Below are 23,194 nucleotides of genomic sequence, written 5' to 3'. Positions count from 1 at the left end.
CTCTGGATGCCTGATTGGATTTGTTCCCTTTGCCATACATATATACCCCCAAGTACCTGGGTCACCTGGATTAACGTTTACGTTACACAGATACCACCGTGGATCCCCACATTTACAAGCTAGATTGGCTCAGTGGGTGTACACCCATCTGAGTCCAATCTTTCTGGTAAGCCCACAATTTAAGCTGTGGTGGATCTTCTATCAACACTTTTATGCCGCGTACACACGGTCGGACTTTTCACCTACAAAAGTCCAACAGCCTGTCCGACATACTTCCGGCGTACCTTCGGCGGACTTGCGGCAGACTTTCTTACGAACGGACTTGCCTACACACGACCACACAAAAGTACGACAGCCTAGTACGCGGTGACGTACACCAAGTCCGACGAGACTATAAAACGGAAGTTCAATAGCCCGTACGACACCCTTTGGGCTCCTTCTGCTAATCTCGTGTTTATCTCGTGTTAGTAGAAGTTTGGTGAGAGACGATTCGCGCTTGTGAGACTCGTATTTTTCAGTTCGTTTTAACTGTTGTTCAGTCTGTGCTTGTGAGGTTTGTATCTGCTTTTCAGTGCGTTTGGTCAGTTGGCATTGAGAAATCTTTGTTTTATTGGCCGCTCGTTCCTGATTTTCAGGTCGTTCTTCACAGGCCTTGCTGTTCTTCAGTGCGTTCTGTTAAGTGCGTTCTGACCAGCCGACCGTTTTGAAACCATGTTACCTGTACGTACTCGTCGTCGAGCTCGTGCATTGTATGTGTTTGGTGCTGTAGTTTATTCTTCAGCCGAAGACCAGTCCATGAACAGGGCGAGGAGGAGTTCATGGACCAAGAATTGGTTGCTTCAGCGTGACCAGTTCTGTCACATGCCTTTGCTCCGTGAGATCCGTGAGAATAATCCTGAGGATTTCAGGAACTTTCTCCGGATGACGGACCCCGTTTTTGACCGTTTGTTGGCTTTGCTGACCCCCTATATCAGCAGGCAGGATACCTGCATGAGGCAAGCCATCACTCCGGAGCAGAGGCTAGTTGCCACGTTGCGGTACTTGGCGACAGGGAGAAGCCTGCAGGACCTTAAGTTCTCGACAGGCATCTCCCCCCAGGCTCTGGGTATCATTATCCCAGAGACCTGTTCTGCCATCATCCAGGTCCTGCAGAAGGACTATATTAAGGTAAGATATTTTTCTTTTATTAGCATCACATGTTCTTTTATGTAATCTTTGATAATGTAATGTATTTCTTGCTTCAAACACTACTTACCATCATTGCAATATAGTGTGAATGTCCCCTTTTTATCCTCACACATGCTGGATTTTTTTCCTGTTATTTTTTGTCATGCATGTATATTTTCCTTCAATAACCTCCCCAGCATGCAGTGATGTGAACATATCCACCTAGTCTACTCATTTTGAATGTATTTTGTTTGAGTGTATTTAGTGTGCTTATAATTAGCAATTAGCTAGATTTCACAACCCCCCCCCTAAACTCACTCCAAATAGTGTGTTGCTAATTAGCAATTAGCTAGATTTCACAACCCCCCCCCACCCTCGTAAAAATTTGCTTGAATGTTCTGTGGTGTTGATTTGTCTCAAGCAAATATATGTTGCACTTTGCTAAATGCATGTGCTCTCTACAAGTGCATTTGTTCCAGTGCTTTAGTAAATGAGCAGAAGCTCTGCTGATTTCCATCATCAAATCATATGCAAGCCTCAAAGTGTTTTCATTAATTGCCCTTGCATGTGATTGTGTACTCCTTGCAACATGAATGCCTTTTTACATTACCTCATTTACTGTAAGCTGGTTAGCAACTGCACCTGCAGAGTGCGACAACTGCAGTCTTGTAGCCTTTTTAGTCCCTAAATTCCTGCGTGTCCTAAAAGTAATCTTTTTTAGGGATTTCACAACCCCCTAAAATGTAATCAATGTTCCATCAGAGGGGGTGAGCAATCTGATAAGTGTGCCTTTCCATATTAGTTATTCCAGAAGAATTAAATTATTTAATGTTATACTGATGCTGGGGACTAATGTTTTTAATTGTCTAATTTTCTTGCAATGTTAGCTTACAAATTAATTGATTTTGGTTTTCTTGTTTGATTCCCCAGTTTCCTTCAACGCCACAGGAATGGCAGACTGTGGCATCCCATTTTGCCAGCCGTTGGGACTTTCCCAATTGTGGAGGGGCTATAGATGGGAAACATGTCCACATCGTGCCACCACCCCATTCGGGGTCATACTATTTTAATTATAAGGGGTTCCACAGTATTGTTTTAATGGCGGTGGTGTCGGCACACTATGAATTTTTATATGTGGACGTGGGGAAGAATGGCCGGATGTCGGATGGAGGAGTATTTGCCCAGACGGAGTTCTGCCAGCGTCTCCAGAGTGGTGGCCTGGGATTGCCACCTGATGCGGATAACGTGGAAGGACTCCCCTTTGTCTTCATTGCCGATGAAGCCTTCGCTCTCAGCAAGCACCTCATGAGGCCATTCCCCCAAAGAACCCTCACCCTGGAGAGGAGGGTTTTTAATTTCCGGCTGGCCAGAGCTAGAAGAGTGGTTGAGAATGCGTTTGGAATTCTGGCCAGCCGGTTCCGCCTGTTTTAAATAGCCATTAATTTGGCGGAATACAAACTTAATTTTATAATTTTATCGTGCTGCATTCTGCACAACTTTTTAAACAAACATTCTCAGAATTATATAGGCACAGTTGGGCCTGAGGCCGGACAAATAGATGCCAACCTTACGGGCCTGGATACTGTCCGTACTGGCTTGGCCCCCCAAAGTGCCCGTCAAGTTAGACAGCAATATGTTAATTATTTTATGGGTAGGGGGGCCATTGCAATGGGCCAGGATATTTAATTTTTTACAATAAAAAAAATATTGATGAAATCTTGCATTATATTTATTGCTTGCCTTTCTTTTGGGCTGTCTCCTAGATTATGGTCGAGCAGTTGTAGTGCCAACTGTATTTTAATTTTAAATGTCTAAATAAGCTCCATTGCCACTGTAAACAACTTTTTTACAATTATAACCAAACTGATACTGAGCATTGAAATAACAAACCACACATTTATTTAATTCCTATAAGGAGATGTTTTTATTAATGGTTGTTATGCATTCAGTTCTGCATTTAGTATAAAATGTTCATAGACAAAAATATAATGATCTCTTAATAATTTTGCAAAATATAATTATATTTAAATATTTCTCCCTAATCCACAAAAAAATATTTTTGGCTTTTTGATTTTCGCAAACAGGCTTTTTTTTTTTTTTTTTTTTTTTTTGTTTTTAAAAATCAAATTTTTTTTTTTTTTTTTGGTTTTTTTCAAATCAAGTTTTTTTCTTTTTTTTGGGTTTTTTTAAATCAAGTTTTTTTTTTGGGGGGGTTTTTGAGAAAATCAAATTTTTTTTTTTTTTTTTTTTGTTTTAAAATCAAGTTTTTGTTTTTTTTTTTGTTTTTTTTTAAATCAAGTTTAGTATTTTTTTTGGTTTTTTAAAATCAATTTTTTTAATTTTTTTTGGTTTTTTTAAATCAAGTTTTATTTTTTTTTTTTTGGGTTTTTGAGAAAATCAAATTTTTTTTTTTTTTTTTTGTTTTAAAATCAAGTTTTTGTTTTTTTTTTTTTGGTTTTTTTAAAATCAAGTTTAGTATTTTTTTTGGTTTTTTAAAATCAATTTTTTTATTTTTTTTGTTTTTTTTAAATCAAGTTTTATTTTTTTGGGGGGTTTTTGAGAAAATCAATTTTTTTTTTTTTTTTTTTTTTTTTTTTTTTAAATCAATTTTTTTTTTTGTGTGTGTGTTTTTTAAAATCAAGTTTTTTTATTTTTTTGGTTTTTTTAAAATCAAGTTTTTTTTTTTTTTTTTGGTTTTTGAGAAAATCAAGTTTTATTTTTTTGTGGATTTTTTAGGTATTTACGAGAAACAGCCCTCCTTTTTTAAATTGGGTTAAACAGCCATTTCTGTTCAGCCAAAAAAATAAAGAGAAGGCCCAGAATGGGGTCAGCAAAACAGGAAATGAAGGACATGATTGATGTTTTGGGGTTTCAAAAAGGGCATTTAGATTCGACCCAAAACATCAATCATGTCCTTCATTTCCTGCTGCATACGATCCAGCCGATTACGCATTTCATCGATGTCCTTATTCCAGGCCATTATTTGACCAATTAGCCGTTGGGCACTTTCTGAGGTGAAATAGTCACTTCTTGTACCTAAAGTGGAATGAAACCAAAAAATGTATTTAGAAATATGCACACATACATAGTTTACCTTACCATAATAAAGCTGTTGTCTCAGACACTGACCTGGTGGGGTGCCCATGTAGCATAATTCCTCCACATCCTCGGGGGTGGCACTGTTGCTTGAATCAAGCACAACCAGATCCCCTAAAATAGAGTAGACAAATTACATTAAACAAAAGGCAGCCATGCATAGATTACCGTAAGCTGGTGTGTCAGACACTCACCTGGTGGGGTGCCCATGTCGCCCACCTCTCCTTCCTCCACATCCTCAGTGGGACTTGGGCTGATTTCCCAATCATGTTTGGCTTGGGGTGGACTGTCTTCTTGTTGGCTGAGTGATTTTTCCCCTATGTGAAACAAAAAATTATTAATCTACTTAGCACACAGATATTTTAGTACATAGTAATTTTCCAACATTTGTAGTGAAGTGGTTTGTGTAGAGTTCCTATTTTACCTCAATATTTAAAATTATAAAGACATATCGTATAGATAGATATCTAGATATCAATATCTCAAAATATAGTTAATAATCTTTTGATCTCTCTCTCTCTCTATATATCTGGAACAAAATCTCTAAATATCTAACTAAATGTAAAGAAAAAAAAAAAGCTAACTTAAAATATTCCAAAAGAATGTTTTACATTTCTATATCTATCTACCTACCTATCTCTATATTTCTCTCTCTCTCTCTATATATTTTTTTCTCTCTCTCTCTCTCTCTCTCTCTCTCTCTCTCTCTCTCTCTCTCTCTATATAATATATATATATATATATATATATATATATATATATATATATATATATATATATATATATATATATCTATATATCTATATAGATATATAGATATATATATATATATATATATCTATATATCTATAGATATATAGATATATATATATCTCTATCTCTCTATATATATATCTCTCTATCTCTCTCTATATATATATATAGATCTATATATATATATATATATAGATCTATATATATATATAGATCTATCTATAGATATGTAACGAGGTTTAGTAAAAGATCGTTTAAAACTATGAACAAAAAAATCGTATAGGAAGGAAAAGCACATGGAGCAGTATACAAGGTAATAAACACAAGAGAAAAACACGACAAGTACTTACTTTTTTTAAGAACTTTCCGGATACGTCTGTATTGATCCGGCTCCCTGAGTTTCAGGTCAGACCATCTTTTTCGAAGTTGATCTCTGGAGCGCTGGACCCCAAAAGATGCCTGCAAAGTGTCCACGACCTTCGCCATTATTTTGGCCTTGCGCAAATTTGGCCGTGCGTACGGCCCATACTTCCCATCATAGTCGTCTTTGTGAAGAATGGCCACCATCTCCACCATCTCTTTAAAACTCATATTAGAGGCCTTAAATCTAGGCCTCACAGATCTTGACGTTCCGGCCTCCGGGCTGTCTCCACTACCTGAGGTCGTCAACATATCAGGTGTCTCCGCCATTATTTACCCCACTACGCGCCGTAACAAAAAATGGGCGGAGAACATGAGTTAATTTCGAACGTCAGGGGCGGGCGACGCAGGCGGAGTTTCACACATGCGTAGTGTATAAAGAGGGCCCTTGCGCACGTGTCGTACGTACGTTCTGTGCGTCGAATTAGGGGGCGGAGAACATGAGTTAATTTCGAACGTCAGGGGCGGGCGACGCAGGCGGAGTTTCACACATGCGTAGTGTATAAAGAGGGCCCTTGCGCACGTGTCGTACGTACGTTCTGTGCGTCGAATTAGGGGGCGGAGAACATGAGTTAATTTCGAACGTCAGGGGCGGGCGACGCAGGCGGAGTTTCACACATGCGTAGTGTATGAAGAGGGCCCTTGCGCACGTGTCGTACGTACGTTCTGTGCGTAGGTGATAGTGGACCAGGACGTTACAAAACGAAGGTAATTTTAAATATTTTTTTTTGGGTTTTATGGTCATGACTTTGTAGCAAGCGGCCTATATGGCTTGATAGATTGATGAGGCCTACATAGGGAGAAGATGATGAGGGGTTAGCAGAAACCTATAATAAGTGTTTTTTGTCTTGTGACTTTATCTTTTCCAGATATAATGAATCCCCTATTTAAGGATCCAGAGTTCCTTACAGCTTTTATTTCTAAATATCGAGAGATGAGGAATTTGTGGGAGGTGAAACACAATCAGTATTATGCAAAGCATGTGAGGAAGTCAACGCTGGAGAGACTTCTGTCCTTTGTCCAGGCAACCATCCCGGAAGCAACAATGGAGACATTGCTCAAGAAAATTGGGGTCTTGAGGAACATGTATAAGAGGGAGCATAAGAAGATCCAGGAATCAAGGAGATCAGGAGCATCAGCAGATGATGTTAATGTACCCAGGCTGTGGTACTACAATCAACTCCGTTTTCTTGATGACCAGAATGAAGCCAGGCCATCACTTTCAACCCTTCCCTCCACCCTTCCCTCCACCCTTCCCTCCACCCCAGCAGAGGCTGATGAGGAGCAAGCTGGGTCTTCCATCCTGGATGAACCGGATATGACCATCTGGAGTCAGGTAAATTATTTTAACAAATATTTACTGTACTAATATTAATGATGTTAACTGGATGTTATAATTGTCTAAAATAATTTTGCACTCAAAATTGTGTATACATATCAATTGACAGTAGTGGCTAAATATGTTTGGCACCTGCTTGAAATAATTAGGGTGTCTGATTAGACTCTTTTATTAAAGAGATGTATTCACATTGAATTTGCTATTCATGAGAAGCAAACTGTGTGTCATTGATGAACCCAAAAAAATATACTCAAACTATTGTCCTTTTTTTATACACAGGATGAGTCCATCCAGGAGGAATGTGGGGAAAGTGGCAGGCAGGAGGAGACCGGGCCCATGGACAGCCTGGAGGAGGCCGGATTCACCATCATCCTGGAGGAGGCTGGGCCCAGTGTCAGGCAGGAGGTGGCTGCTCCCAGTGAGGTGGCTGCTCCCAGTGAGGTGGCTGCTCCCAGTGAGGTGGCTGGGCCAAGTGAGGTGGCTGGGCCCAGTAGGAGCCTGACCGAATCCCAAGTGCCTCCCCTCCACCTTCCCAAAAAAAGGGCCAGGAAGGGGATGGTCACACAGGACGCATCCCTGCGCCTCATGCAAGAGGCCACCCGTTTTTTAAGGAGCCCCCCCGAAGTGGAAGAATCCTATGGCTGCTACTTAGCCAGCAGGCTTCTTCAGATGGATTGGGAGCAGCGCCTCATTTGTGAGCGCCTATTTGGGGAAACAATCCATAAGGGGCTGCAGGGCACGCTAACACGAAACACCCAACTACATGAGGCAGCCCCCCCTCCTCCTCCTCCTCCTCCTCCTCCTCCTGCCACAACTGAAACACCAGAGCCACAGCCTCAAAAGAAGGCTACAGGGAAGGCTGCAGGGCAGCGTGGAGGAAAGGCTGCAGGGAAGAGAAGAAAGTGATGACCTGGGTTCAGTCTGGTCTGACAGAAGACGCAGGCTGTTGTAGGACCACAGTCTGGGGACATCTAGATCATCTGCTGGTGCTGTTGATCTCTGGGATTCTTGGACCAGATTGTGCTCCCTCTTATATGGACTCCGCAAGATCCCAATTTTCTTGGACACCGACTTTTGCCAGCGTTGACTTCCTCTTTATTTTATTTTGACCATGAATAAATGGATCTTTTTTGAGTTTAGCCAAAGACTTTATGTGTTTTCTTTTAAATCATTGATTTTACACACAATGTTAAATTAACAAGGGACAACAATCTCATTGAGTTTGAAAAAAACACACCAAAAATACATTACTAATGTTAATAATGTTCAAGTGGTAAGTCTTGAAAATAAAAAAATCTACATAACCAAAAACGGTGCTTTGGGTTAACTTTATCTAAAAACTAAAAAATAATCACTAGAAAAAAAAATAGAATAATGGGTTCTTTGTGGTAACTTTACAAACCTAAAAAAAAAAAAGGGAAAAAGTATTATTAGTATGGAAACATTGTTTTTAAAAAGCATACTATATCATTCATGAGATCAAAGAGAAAAAGAATCCAGAAATCAGTTTGGGAGAACTCTGATTATGAACAGCAAAACACCTTCGTTCTTTAGAGCATTCGTAAAGAAGAAATAAAATGCGCTGCATTCAACGATCACAGATTTTGCAGCGTGATGAATGTGCTACCTACAATACGAACACTAGTTTTACTAGACCGAGTGCTTCCGTTTAGTTTTTGCTTATGAGCATGCGCCGTTTTTTTGTCCGTCGGACTAGCATACAGACGAGCGGACTTCGGGGTCCGTCGTAGTTACGACGTAAAGATTTGAAGCATGTTTCAAATCTAAAGTCCGTCGGATTTGAGGCTAAAAAAGTAAGTTGAAAGTCCGGAGAAGCCCACACACGATCGGATTACCAGCCAGCTTTAGTCCGTCAGCGTCCGTTGGACTTTTGTAGACGAAAAGTCCGACCGTGTGTACGCGGCATTACAAGTCTCTTCGTTTTTGGTGTTATATACCACCGGCCGGTTGGGTCAGGTCCCCCACTCACTCCCATTGCATTAGACATCCCCTACAACTCTCCGGTTTCCCCCACCTCTCTTCACTGAAGCCTTCAGTAATGATCTGCGGTTACATGTTCACTTAGGGGATTCCCCCACTGCTCCGTTGGCACGTCAGCACTCCAGGGCTTCAACAAATAAGGACAGACAGCTGTGTTTTTAGACAGTGCGGCCGTCAGTTCCTGCTCCTCCCGTAGTTTACTGCGCCAGTTGTTATCGATCGATCCGCTCCCACAGCCACCGGCCAACACGCGCTCTCTCAGGGATACAGTCGCCGGTCAACTCCACTACATCAGGAGGCTACAGGGGAGACAGAGGACATCCTCCTCCTCTCACCACACGCTCTCTCACATCCGGTCAGCGGTCACGCCCCCTCCCCTTCAAGGGTATCCTTAACATAATATTATCAGAAGCTAGTCTGAAGGTCATAACCAGATGGTACATGACCCCTTCCAAACTTTCCACCATATTCCCATCGGTATCCCCCCTATGTTTCGAGGGTGCCAGATGAGGGGAACCATGATGCATATATGGTGGGACTGCCCCAAAATTTTCTCAAAATCTAATCTTCTTTATCTTCCTAGGCTCCAAACTCACCATAGCTAAGGCTTGGAAGCATCCCAGGGTCTCCATCGTAGCAGCCAAATGCAAAATATCTTGGATTATGTCCCAAGAGAAGATGGTGAGCTCCATATTGGACACCTCTACTCGGTTCAGGGAGACTTGGGAACCATGGGCCAACTATATGGGAACTATATGGGAATTGGCAACCGTAAAGAATGCTTTTAAGATCTAGACAGCTGGCTGTTTTATCCCCCTTCTCTTTTTTTCCGTCTTTCTTCCCCCTAACCTTCCCTCCTATCCTTCCCCACCCCTACATATACTGTTTGGGTTATGTCCCCACATAATGTTGTCCTGCAGAGGACACATACTGTTTCCTCCTTAGCTGGGAGGCATCACCCTCTCTATATAATATAAAACCACAAGCGGTACTTTATCATAGTGTTGATCCATGTTGCTTAATGAGCTCCCATGATCCCCCACAGTTTCTGGGGAGGCCTAGCCGGCAGAGACTTGGAGGTAGGGGTCCGCTTACTTCTCTTCTGCACAGTTATATCCCTTTCGGGGTGGTGGAGGAGACGGAATTATACCCCAAGACCTCTGAGTATCTGGTTTGTGAGGTGTCACCTTAAATGACTCCCCGGTTTTTGAATAGCTAGCTGCAGATCATATGATATACCTGTTAACCATACTCATTTGACATTGCAATGCTGTTTTTTCTTTGTTCATGCATCTGTATGCCATGTTTACCCGTTGAAAACCAATAAAAACCATGGAAAACAAAAAAAAAAGAGGTTGTGTGTTCAGAGGATTTTTACTTGAGCCCTGCCCAAGCCTGGGACATGTGCCAGGGACCCAATTACTTTATCTGCCTACTAGAATGAATATCTGGAGGTATCTGGGCTTATAAAGAATCTTCTTGCTGAACAACGTCACAGAGAAGCTTGGCAGAAGTTACTTCTGGACATTACAAGTATTCATAGCCCATCAATCAATGCATCTTTGACTGCTATCAAAACATCAAGAGACTGATTTAGCAGAGAAAGACCCATTGCAACACAAGAAAAGGACTGTGACTGCTCGTACGGGTCATAGATCTGTCTAGCTGCTCTCACAGAGCTGATTATTATATTATTATTATTATTATTTATTTCAGGTACTTATATAGCGCCATCAATTTACGCAGCGCTTTACATATATATATTATACATTCACATCAGTCCCTATACCCTCAAGGAGCTTACAATCTAAGGTCCCTAACTCACATTCATACCTATACTAGGGCCGATTTAGACAGGATCCAATTAACCTACCAGCATGTCTTTGGAGTGTGGGAGGAAACCGGAGTACCCGGAGGAAACCCACGCAGACACAGGGAGAACATGCAAACTCCAGGCAGGTAGTGTCGTGGTCGGGATTCGAACCAGCGACCCTTCTTACTGCTAGGCGAGAGTGCTACCCACTGCGCCACTGTGCCGCCCACATTATTACCAAGAGACTGTTCTTAAAGGTTACTTTCAAAATACTTATCTTATTTTTGTACCCTTATTGAGTATCCTGCATAGCTAAACCTCTCCTAGAATTGAGGTCTGAAAAAAAAAAAGTAAAAGGACAAAAGTGACTGGTGCCCAAAGTATTTTTTACCCTCCGTACTCCAAGAACCTGAGATGGAAATTTTTACCAGGTACACTACTTAGGGGGTCATTAGGGGGTCATTCTGCATCACTTTTTTTCTCCTCAAAAGGAGTGGTGCTTAATTTGAATGCTTCTTACGTCATGTCTAATTTTCTTTCTTGACATTATCTTTCTTCTTTCCTCTTCTCTCCCTTGTCTTGTGTCCTTCTTCCTCTTACTTTCCTTGTACCCTTCTTAAAGCCTTAGCCTTACCTTCCATCTTACACAGGCAACTAGCTTGAACTGAAATGGCTTACTCTGATTTCACTACACACTCTGAGCTTCTCAAAGCATGCCTTAGAAGCTGCAGCAAGTCATATAGAGCCTGCCTCATTTCCTCACTGGAGGATGTCCTCCCCAGTTCTACTGTCTTGGGCCTTCTTTCATTTTTTGGATTTCAGTTCTTTCAGGGGTGGAGGGTTAGCATCACATGTGGGTGATACCTAGAGTGGCATCGGTCCAAATCAGACACATAACAACCACCATATTTCTTTCAGATTTCATTGTACAACTATCAGGGAAATAAGTATGGTGAATATCTGCAAACACATATTCACATATCTTCACCAGTCTTTACAGTAAATGGCACATGTAAACCTGCTTTTTTTTGCACCAGTAAACCTGCTGTATTTTTTTATTTTTAAGATTCCAAACTTTTTGTTGGCAATAAAAGGACATCCAGACCCTTTCTACTTCTTCCTATTGAGCAATGCAAAACCAAAAAAAAATTGCAGAAATGCACAACAGTCAGTCTGTTTGTTTACCAGATGACTGAAACCCAAAACCGGAAATGAATTGTATTGCAGCTTGCCAATCATTGGATGTGGTGGCTGCATTTGTTTTCTTTTCTTTAGCTTTTTCCCTGTTTTTCCCTGGTGATCTGGCCTGTAACACACCTCCTGTATTAGCGAGACACAACTCTGGAGGAATGAGCATAGGAAGCATGGCAGAAATCAGCATTGTCAGTCTGGGTGGGGGCGGGGGGTTCTAGTATTAAATGTATTAGCAGATTTGATTACACTAACAAATTGGAGCCACACTCCAACTCACACTTTATAATCAGTTACAGCAAACATTTTTGCTCCTTTTAGGATAAAGATTTTGCGTGAATAAATAAAAGTTGATTTTTTGTAATCACCCCTGCCAATGTTAAATGGTTTGTCTCATCCATGTAAACTGATACATTTTGCTGCAGAGTTTGTGCTGTGAAAAAAACACAGATTTAGGGTACTTTAACACTGAGGCGTGCGGGCGCTGGCAGTACAGCGCTGCTTTACCGTTGTTTTAGCTGCGCTATTTGGCCGCTAATGGCGAGGTTTTAACCCCCGCTAGCGGCCGAAAAAGGGTTAAAACAGCCCGCAAAGCCGGCGGGTTTGCAGTGTTGCCCCATTGTTTTCAATGGGAAGGGGCGCTTTAGGAGCGGTAAATACACCGCTCCTACAGCGATCCAAAGATGCGGCTTACAGGACTCTTTTGACCGCCCTGCAAGCGCACCGCTCCAGTGTGAGAGCCCTCGGGGCTTTCACATTGGAGTACATTGAGCGGCTCTTTCAGGGAGCTTTGCAGGCGCTATTTTTAGCACTTTAGCGCCTGCAAAGCGCCTCAGTGTAAAAGAAAAGCCCGGAGCAAAGTAAATAAAATACATAGGCGGAGGGCTGACATGACAGTGGGAAGCTAACAGGAGAAGGGGTGGCAATTTTGGTGCCGAGGGGGAGGGGTTAAGAAGGTGATAAAAGGGTGACCCCGCCTGGATGAGTCATCACAGCGTGGGGGAAAGTTAAAGTTCGGAGAGTGCAACAACATGTCTGAGGTAGAGCGAATTTTGGCCCAGCTCCGGGAGGAGGCAGCGGTGCGGGGTGCAACATGGTTGCAGGACACCTTGGGGACTGTGCTCCAACACCCAGAGCCCTTGGCAGGTACTCGGGGATGCAGGTCCAGGCCACCTAAGCAGTTCTCACTGGACCATCATGCTAGGCCACAGTGGCGGGCGGCAGTAATACAGGGACCCCGATGGGTCCACCGGCTAAACGGGCGTTGGTAGGGGACAGGGGGAGCCCAGTTCGGACGCACATCCAGCCCAGGAGGTCGCTGAAGAGACAGCAGCAGGGCCTAAGGGCTACAGCACGGCCTACGAGGCGCAGGGACAGTGTGAGCGTGGGCCCACATGAGGATGACTCCACAGGAGACAGGACATTCAACGAGGAGTTCACCAGCATGGGTCCCCAGGCCTTCCAATTCCTTGGCAGGGGACCTGAGGAGGATCGATCGAGGGCGGTCAGGATTGGCGCCCGGAAAAGCGGAGGCCGGCGGGACTGAGGTACCTTACACTGGTCTAGGCAAGGCTGTCCAAAAATCTGTGAATGGGTATGCTGCGCGGAGGCAGGGGCGCATGTCAGCAGCTCCAGCAGCAGCCACAGCTGTCACGCCTGGTGGGCTTTCATCCGAGGAAGAAGAAGGACTGGGTCTGAGGTCCCCAGGAGAACTGTCTGGGTCGGAAGAGGAGGCGGCCCCCCTTTCCTGGAGGGCAACGGCGGGGGAGAACAGACGTTCGGCTGATGGGTCCACGCCTGTGCAGCCCGGTAAGTCACCTTTACAAATACCTCTTTTGGGAGTGTCAGGTAGTGCAGGGTCTGGTGGTCGGTCCAGTGGGACAGAAATAAGTGTGGGGGTTGCGGAGGCAGCCGGGGGGGCTGTGGGGTTATTGGGTTTCTTAGCAAGTGTAAAGAAACTGGTGCAGAAATTTGAAAATGCGGAAAGAGCCTCCGCTGGCCCGGCGTCTGCATGAGTCCCGCCAGCTGGGGAAGCTGGGGAAGCCAGTGCGGCTGGGGGGGAGCAGTAGCACCGGCAGCTCCGACCGCAGTTACTTTGCCTGCCGTGGAGGCAACAGTGAGTAGTGTTCCACAGGGGACGGCCAAGGTGGCTGTGGCAGGGGAGACTGCGGGCAGGACATCATCAGGCTAGCCAATGCACCAAAATGCGAGGTCTATGTTCGTTATGAGGGACCGTTGGGAGCTCACCTGAAGCAGGAGGTACAGGAAAAGCTGTGGAAGGGTGAGTATGTTGAGATTTTTTCACTGCTGCCATTAGAAAAGTTAAACCTGGATAGGGTGAAACCGGACAATTCAAAGAAGGAGGATGAAGAGAAGAGGAGGTACAGGTTAATCCCGAGGACATTTGCCAACTGGCTGCAAGCATTTGCCATCATTGCAAGTGTAATTTGGTAAAAGAACCCCGAACACTGTTCGGCGCTCTTCTGTTACCAGGATGCGATAGGGGAGACATATAGAGTTTATGGCGGTACGGCGTGGCTGTGGTATGACGAGCAGTTTTGTCAAAGGAGAGCGGTACGGCCGGCGTTGAGATGAGACCACAAGGACATCAGCCTGTGGATGTGCCTGATGATGACTGCGCAGGCACCTAACCAGTTTTTTCAGGGGGGGGGGCGGTGGACCTTCGGCCCAGGGACAATCGGCCGGAAACAAGAAAGGGGTTTGTTGGCAGTACAATACAGGGACCTGCAAGAGCACAAGCGTTCAGGGTGTGGAGGGTCTCATCCGGTGTCCAGATGTTTCAAACAAGGAAAAGGCCGCTCCAGGGAGGCTGGACACAAGAGGGAGGACTCCAGTGATGGTGGAAAGGATGCGGTCATTCCTCGGTAGGTATCCGGATAGAAAAGCGGCTTAATCGTTAGATTCAGGTTTTACAGTAGGTTTTAGGATTCCATGTACCTTAGAGGTCATTCCCCCAGTGTCTCCCAATTTGAGGTCGGCCATGCAACATCCAGAGGTGGTTTCTGAGAAACTAAAAAAAGAAGTTGCATTGGGGAGAATGGGGGGCCCTTTCCCATCGGCTCCTTTTGGTGATTTGGTCGTGTCCCCGCTGGGGGTAGTGCCAAAGAAGGAACCCAACAAATTTAGGCTCATTCACCACCTGTCCTTCCCAAAGGGAGGGTCCGTGAATGATGCAATAGATCAGGAAGCATGCTCGGTTTCTTATACATCGTTCGATGCTGCGGTGGGGTGGGTGCGCCATTACGGAAAGGGAGCGCTGATGGCTAAGGCGGATGTGGAATCAGCTTTTCGGTTACTTCCAGTTCACCCAGATAGTTTCCGGTTGCTGGGGTGTCATTTGAATGATCAATTTTACGTTGACCAATGCTTACCGATGGGTTGCTCCATATCCTGTGCACTGTTTGAGCAATTCAGCTCTTTTGTGGAATGGGTGGTAAGGGATGTGTCAGGCATGAATTTGATCCTTCATTACTTGTACGATTTCCTTTGCATAGGACCAGCTTCTTCCAGAATCTGCGCGGTGCTCCTGGCTACGTTGGAGCACATAGCGGACAGGTTTGGCATTCCATCGGCACCCGAGAAGACGGAGGGACCCAGCACGGTCATCACGTTCTTGGGCATTGTCCTGGACTCGGATGCAATGGAATGCCGGTTGCCGGAAGATAAGCTAGCGGATCTAAAAAGGGAAATTGCAGGTATGATTGGATTGTGTGAAGTTCAGCTTCGAGTGCTGCAATCGTTACTGGGTAAGCTGAGTTTTGCGTGTCGCATTCTGCCAATGTGGCGGGTCAAGTCCCCAAGACACTTTGTGCGCTTGGTAAAAACACACAGGGAAGACTTGAGGTTATGGCATACCTTCTTGGAGTCCTTTAACGGACGGGCAATATGGATGTCAAGACCGGTTAGCAATTTTGACCTCAAGCTTTTTACAGATGCGGCCGGATCCACAGGTTTTGGGGCATTCTTCCAGGGACAGTGGAGCACGGGTCCATGGCCACAGTCATAGATTGAAGAGGGATTTACAAAGAATCTGGTGTTACTGGAACTGTTTCCGGTGGTGCTGGCAGTGGTATTGTGGAGAGCATCATTCAGGGATCTGAAGGTGCGTTTCCACGGGACAATCTGGGTGTGGTGCAAGTGATCAATAGGATTATGGCATCGTCTCCACCAGTTATTAGGTTGCTGCAACACTTGGTTTTGAGATGTTTGCAACTGAATGTTTTCATTCATGCAGTACACCTCCCAGGTGTCGAAAATGTTATAGCTGATGCGTTATCTCGCTTCCAGTGGGACAGGTTCCGAGAGTTGGCGCCGGAGGCGGAGCAGCTGGGGGTACCTTGTCCCGAGTGGTTGTGGGGGATAGCATTGGCCTCGTCGCAGGATGGATCAAGAAGTCGGTAAGTGAGGTTACATGGTCAGCATACACGAAAGTATGGCGGGAGTGGCTGGCGTTCGTTCAAGGGATAGGAGAAGAGCCGGCTAGACATGCGGTGCGGCTGCTTGTGTTGTATTACATTGCAAGGATAATGGAAGAGGGTGTGTCCGCGTCTGTTATGAATAAAAAGCTAGCGGGTTTAGCTTTTCTGTTCAAATTACAAGGCCAACCCGACTTCACCAAAGATTTCTGGGTCTGGCAGGCGATAAAGGGTTATCGGCGATCTGTGGTTCAAAGGATACCAGGAGACCAATAACCTTTGAGATTATGTTGGGTATTGTAGCACATTTGGGGGAGTTTGTTCCTCAGAATACGAGGTTACCTTGTTCACGGCGGCATTTTTGCTGGCCTTTTCCGGGGCGTTTAGGATAGGAGAGTTGGTCAGTCCGTCAAAGAAAGTGCAAGGGGGACTTGGGAATCAGGTGGGGACATGTGAAGACGAAGGTTTCTCGTTATTTTTACGTAGATCAAAGACGGATCAAATGGGAAAAGGGAGGTCAGTACAGGTGTTTCCAGTGCCAGGTTCGACATTGTGCCCTGTGGGGACAGTTAAAGGGTTTTTGGATATCCGCCCAACGGTGACAGGGTCCTTTTTGGTGCATTTAGACGGAGCTTCTTTATCGCAATATCAATTTGTTGCAGTCTTTAGAAAATGCTTACGGGCACTGGGTTTGGATGAGAGGGAATTTTCATCTCATTCATTTCGGATAGGGGCTGCGACAGAGGAGGCCAGAAATGGGATGGATGCGGAGGCAGTTAAACGTATAGGGCGGTGGGAATCGGGGAGGTTCCAGACATATGTTCGGCCCCACCCAGTGGTGGGGTTGTAAAATGGTAGGATGGGGAGGAATTTTCAGCTTGCCCGGGTGTGGAGCAGAATACTAGTGGTCATGGTATTGTTTTTGTTCTCTTCTAATTGCAGGTTCGGAGGCAGGGCTGGTCTGGATAATGGGCCATTCCTATGTGTGCTGGGGGGCCCAGAGGGGAGATGTTAGATATGAAGGCAGGCAGTTGGGTTTTTCTAGACAGGAGGCCTGCCTCAAGTGGTTGGGGGTCCCGGGGATGTTGTGGGGTAGGTTGGTCTCGGAAGTGCATCGTTATGCAGAAAGGGACAGGCCGCCTGACGTTTTAGTTTTGCACGTAAGCGGCAAAGATTTGGGGGTTAGATCCATGGTGGATATCATGCGAGACATCAAATTCAGTGTTAATGGTGGATTTTCTTGAGATGGTCATCGTTTGGTCGGACTTGGTGGCTCATACAACATGGAGGATGGCCAGGTCGGTGGAGGGAGTTAACAGGGCCCGGAGGAAGATCAATAGGGAGGTGAGCAAGTTCATGGTGAAGAATGGGGGGTTGGCTATTAGGCACTTGGAATTGGAGTTTGAGACTTGGAGATACCTGAGAAATGATAGGGTGCATCTGAATGATGTGGGAATTGATCTGTGGGTGTTGGTCTTACAAGAAGGTATCCAGGGAGCAGTTCGGGTGTAGAGGGGCACCCAAGGGTAAGGTTGTTACCTTTGGGTGCTGTAGCGGGCATTTGGTCTTTGCAGGGGAAGGAAGATATGTCAGAAGGAAGAGTTCAGGAACTATCGTTGGTATGAGTCCTGATGGTGGTTTCCAGCTAACGGAGGTTAGCCGGGAAGTGTTAATGGGGGCACTGCGGTCAGTGGTTGTCTCTGAGCCAGCCTGTCGGCTTGAGGTCTATTAATACACTTGGAGAGGGACCGCAGTGCAATATTGTTTTTTCCTGCAAAGACCAACGCTAGATAGATTGATGGGTTGAATAACAGATGTTTGTATGTTTTATGTGAATTTGAAGATATATATATTTGTTTAATAAAGTAGTCTGCTACAGCCTTTTTGTTACTCCAACCTTGGTGTGGTCTCAATTTATAAGAGTAAGGTTAAGAGTAGGGATGAGCCGAACACCCCCCGGTTCGGTTCACACCAGAACCTGCGAACAGAGCAAAACTTTGCACGAACGTTAGAACCCCATTGAAGTCTATGGGACTTGAACGTTCGAAATCAAAAGTGCTAATTTTTTTTTTTGTTTTCAAAAGGTTTTTATTTTATAACAGGAGGAAAACAAATATAATACAAGACAGTCAGAACAATAAGCATGAAAGGTTCAGGCATCAAAGAATGTTTACAATAGTAAGGTACAGAAATATACTGCCAAGTTGAGTACACCTATTAAAACAGTTGACAGAATCTGAAAGTCTAAACTTTGCCGAGTGAATAAAACACGGAGAAACAAAAAGAAGAAAAAAGAAACTAAATAAAGTCATAATACATACAATATTCAAAAAAAGGAGAAAGAAATTATAAAACGGTCAGGTTTGGAGTCTAAATAAAAACCAAGGATTCCATTTAGCATCATAATGAGGCATAGTGTCGTGTAGGGTGTGATAAATCTTGTCAGCCAACATCATGTGATCAATTCTTGCAACTACTTGCGAATATGGAACTGAGGGTGACTTCCAATGTAGAGCAATCACCCATTGCATAGCTACACAGATAGAGTGAATCAGTTTAACCAACGATTTAGGGGAGTCTGGAGGAGACTGAAACAACAGACAGTGTTGGTAGGAAATACTAAGAGGTTTACCAGCCAATTTATCTATCACCTTCAAAATCTCCTTCCATGTGGGTTGTAACTTCTCACATTCCCAAAAGGTATGGAGAAATGAACCTTGTTGTAGGCAACCCCTAAAGCATAGATGGGAAGATTGTGGGTAGATCTTGTGAATGCGCATTGGGGTGTAGTACCAGCGAGTCATCAGTTTGATAGCAGTTTCACGAACCATAATGGATTTGGTACACTTGCGCAAATTCTGCCAGCCGTTCACCCAGTCTATGTCATTGTCCTCCAAACCAAAAGTGCTAATTTTAAAGGCTAATTTGCATGGTATTGTCCTAAAAAGGGTTTGGGGACTCGGGTCCTGCCCCAGGGAACATGTATCAATGCAAAAAAAAGTTTTAAAAACGGACCTTTTTTCGGCAGCAGTGATTTTAATTATGCTTAAAGTGAAAAAAAAGTGAAATATTCCTTTAAATATCGTACCTGGGGGTGTCTATAGTATGCCTGTACAGTGGCGCATGTTTCCTGTGCTTAGAACAGTCCCTGAACAAAATGACATTTTTAAAGGAATAAAAGTCATTTAAAACTGCTTGTGGCTTTAATGTAATGTCGGGTCTCGACAATATGGATGAAAATCAGTGAGACAAACGGCATGGGTACCCCACCCCAGTCCATTACCAGGCCCTTTGGGTCTTGTATGGATATTAAGGGGAACCCCACACCCAAATTAAAAAAAGGAAAGGCGTGGCGCCCCCAGGCCCTACATACTCTGAACAGCAGTATACAGGCGGTGCAAACAAGACAGGGACTGTACGTTTGTTGTTAAGTAGAATCTGTTTGTAATTTTGAACTGGTACATTTTTAAAGTGTAGCTCCAGCCAAAAAATCTATTTTTAAGCTTTTTGGAAAACATAGGGAAGGGTTATCACCCCTGTGACATTTGTTTTGCTGTCTGTGCTCCTCTTCAGAAAATTTCACCTCACTTTCTGTCACAATGACAAATGTTTTTAGAAAATTTGGGGTTTTTAGTGAAAACAAGGATTGGGGATAAAGCATCAGTGGAAAGGAGAAACGTTTTTCCCATTTTAACTCTTACAGGAGAGAATTTCCCTTCCTAGGGGTAGATTTCATCTCACTTCCTGTTGTCTCCTTCCGTTTGCAAGTAGGAGTCGTTTGTAAGTTGGATGTTTCAAAGTAGGGGCCTGCCCTATATACTCTGCAGAAATTGGGGCATTAGGTGTTGGTGTTGCCACAACACTGTAATGCCCCGTACACACGGTCGGACTTTGTTCGGACATTCCGACAACAAAATCCTAGGATTTTTTCCGACGGATGTTGGCTCAAACTTGTCTTGCATACACACGGTCACACAAAGTTGTCGGAAAATCCGATCGTTCTAAACGCAGTGACGTAAAACACGTACGTCGGGACTATAAACGGGGCAGTGGCCAATAGCTTTCATCTCTTTATTTATTCTGAGCATGCATGGCACTTTGTCCGTCGGATTAGTGTACACACGATCGGAAATTCCGACAACGGATTTTGTTGTCAGAAAATTTTATATCCTGCTCTCAAACTTTGTGTGTCGGAAAATCCGATGGAAAATGTCCGATGGAGTCCACACACGGAATTTCCGACAACACGCTCCGATCGGACATTTTCCATCGGCAAATACGACCGTGTGTACGGGGCATAAGTCCTTACAGGGCCCTGCTGTGAAATATTAGATCAAGAATTGTAATTACATGCCCCTGTTGAACAGGGGCAGAAAAATTGGGCCTTTGGTGATGGTGGTGGTGCTGGTGCCACAACACTGTGGGGTTGATTTACTAAAACTGGAGAGTGCAAAATCTTGTGCAGCTCTACATAGAAACCAATCAGCTTCCAGGTTTTATTGTCAAAGCCTAATTCAACAAGCTAAAGTTAGAAGGTGATTGGCTACCATGCAGAGCTGCACCAGATTCTCAGTGCTCCAGATTTAGTAAATCAACCCCTATAAGTCCTCACAGTTACTCTTGGTGGGCACTGGAAAGGGCCCTGCTGTGAAATATTAGATCAAGAATTGTAATTACATGCACCTGTTGAACAGGGGCAGAAAAATTGGGCCTTTAGTGGTGGTGGTGGTGCTGGTGCCACAACACTGTAAGTCCTCACAATTACTCTTGGTGGGCGCTGGAATGGGCCCTACTGTGAAATATTAGATCAAGAATTGTAATTACATGCACCTATTGAACAGGGGCAGAAAAATTGGGCCTTTGATGGTGGTGGTGATGCTGGTGCCACAACACTGTAAGTCCTCACAGTTACTCTTGGTGGGCGCTGGAACGGGCCCTGCTGTGAAATATTAAGAAGAAGAATTGTAATTACATGTCCCTGTTGAACAGGGACAGAAAAATTGTGCCTTAGGCACTAGTGCCACAACACTGCAACCCCTCACAGATACTCTAGTTGGAGCGCAGGAACGAGCCCTGCTGCAAACAATTGCATCAAAAATTGTAATTACACGCCACCCGGTTAAACAGGGGCTGAAAAATTGGGCCTGAGGCACTGGTGCCACAACACTGCAACCCCTCACAGATACTCTAGTTGGAGCGCAGGAACGAGCCCTGCTGCAAAGAATTGCATCAAAAATTGTAATTACACGCCCCTGTTAAACAGGGGCTGAAAAATTGGGCCTTAGGCACTGGTGCCACAACACTGCAACCCCTCACAGATACTCTAGTTGGAGCGCAGGAACGAGACCTGCTGCAAAGAATTGCATCAAAAAGTGTAATTACACGCCCCTGTTAAACAGGGGCTGAAAAATTGGGCCTTAGGCACTGGTGCCACAACACTGCAACCCCTCACAGATACTCTAGTTTGAGCGCAGGAGCGAGCCCTGTTGCAAAGAATTGCATCAAAAATTGTAATTACATGCCCCTGTTGAACAGGGGCAGAAAAATTGGACCTTTGGTGATGGTGGTGGTGCTGATGCCACAACACTGTAAGTCCTCACAGTTACTCTTGGTCGGCACTGGAACGGGCCCTGCTGTGAAATATTAGATCAAGAATTGTAATTACATGTTCCTGTTGAACAGGGACAGAAAAATTGGGCCTTAGGCACTAGTGCTGGTGCCACAACACTGCAACCCCTCACAGATACTCTAGTTGCAGCGCAGGAACGAGCCCTGCTGCAAAGAATTACATCAAAAATTGTAATTACACGCCCCTGTTAAACAGGGGCTGAAAAATTGGGTCTTAGGCACTGGTGCCACAACACTGCAACCCCTCACAGATACTCTAGTTGGAGCGCAGGAACAAGCCCTGCTGCAAACAATTGCATCAAAAATTGTAATTACACGCCCCTGTTGAACAGGGGCAGAAAAATTGGACCTTTGGTGATGGTGGTGGTGCTGGTGCCACAACACTGTAAGTCCTCACAGTTACTCTTGGTCGATGCTGGAACGGGCCCTGCTGTGAAATATTAGATCAAGAATTGTAATTACATGTCCCTGTTGAACAGGGACAGAAAAATTGGGCCTTAGGCACTAGTGCTGGTGCCACAACACTGCAACCCCTCACAGATACTCTAGTTGGAGCACAGGAACGAGCCCTGCTGCAAAGAATTGCATCAAAAATTGTAATTACACGCCACCCGGTTAAACAGGGGCTGAAAAATTGGGCCTTAGGCACTGGTGCCACAACACTGCAACCCCTCACAGATACTCTAGTTGGAGCGCAGGAACGAGCCCTGCTGCAAACAATTGCATCAAAAATTGTAATTACATGCCCCTGTTGAACAGGGGCAGAAAAATTGGGCCTTTGGTGATGGTGGTGGTGCTGGTGCCACAACACTGTAAGTTCTCACGGTTACTCTTGGTGGGCGCTGGAACAGGCCCTGCTGTGAAATATTAGATCAAGAATTGTAATTACATGCACCTGTTGAACAGGGGCAGAAAAATTGGGCCTTTGGTGATGGTGGTGGTGCTGGTGCCACAACACTGTAAGTCCTCACAGTTACCCTTGGTGGGCGCTGAAACGGGCCCTGCTGTGAAATATTAGATCAAGAATTGTAATTACATGTCCCTGTTGAACAGGGGCAGAGAAATTGGGCCTTAGGCACTGGTGCTGGTGTCACAGCACTGCAATCCCTCACAGATACTCCAGTTGGACTGCAGGAATGAGCCCTGCTGCAAAGAATTACATCAAAAATTGTAATTACACGCCCCTGTTAAACAGGGGCTGAAAAATTGGGCCTTAGCCACTGGTACCACAACACTGCAACTCCTCACAGATACTCTAGTTGGAGTGCAGGAATGAGCCCTCCTGCAAAGAATTGCATCAAAAATTGTAATTACACGCCCCTATTAAACAGGGGCTGAAAAATTGAGTCT

This window comes from Aquarana catesbeiana, linkage group LG04 (assembly GCF_042186555.1).
Source record: "Aquarana catesbeiana isolate 2022-GZ linkage group LG04, ASM4218655v1, whole genome shotgun sequence".
In the NCBI taxonomy this organism is placed as follows: Eukaryota; Metazoa; Chordata; class Amphibia; order Anura; family Ranidae; genus Aquarana; species Aquarana catesbeiana.
The sequence above is the reverse complement of the archived record's forward strand: the minus strand, read 5'-3'. Positions refer to the sequence as shown.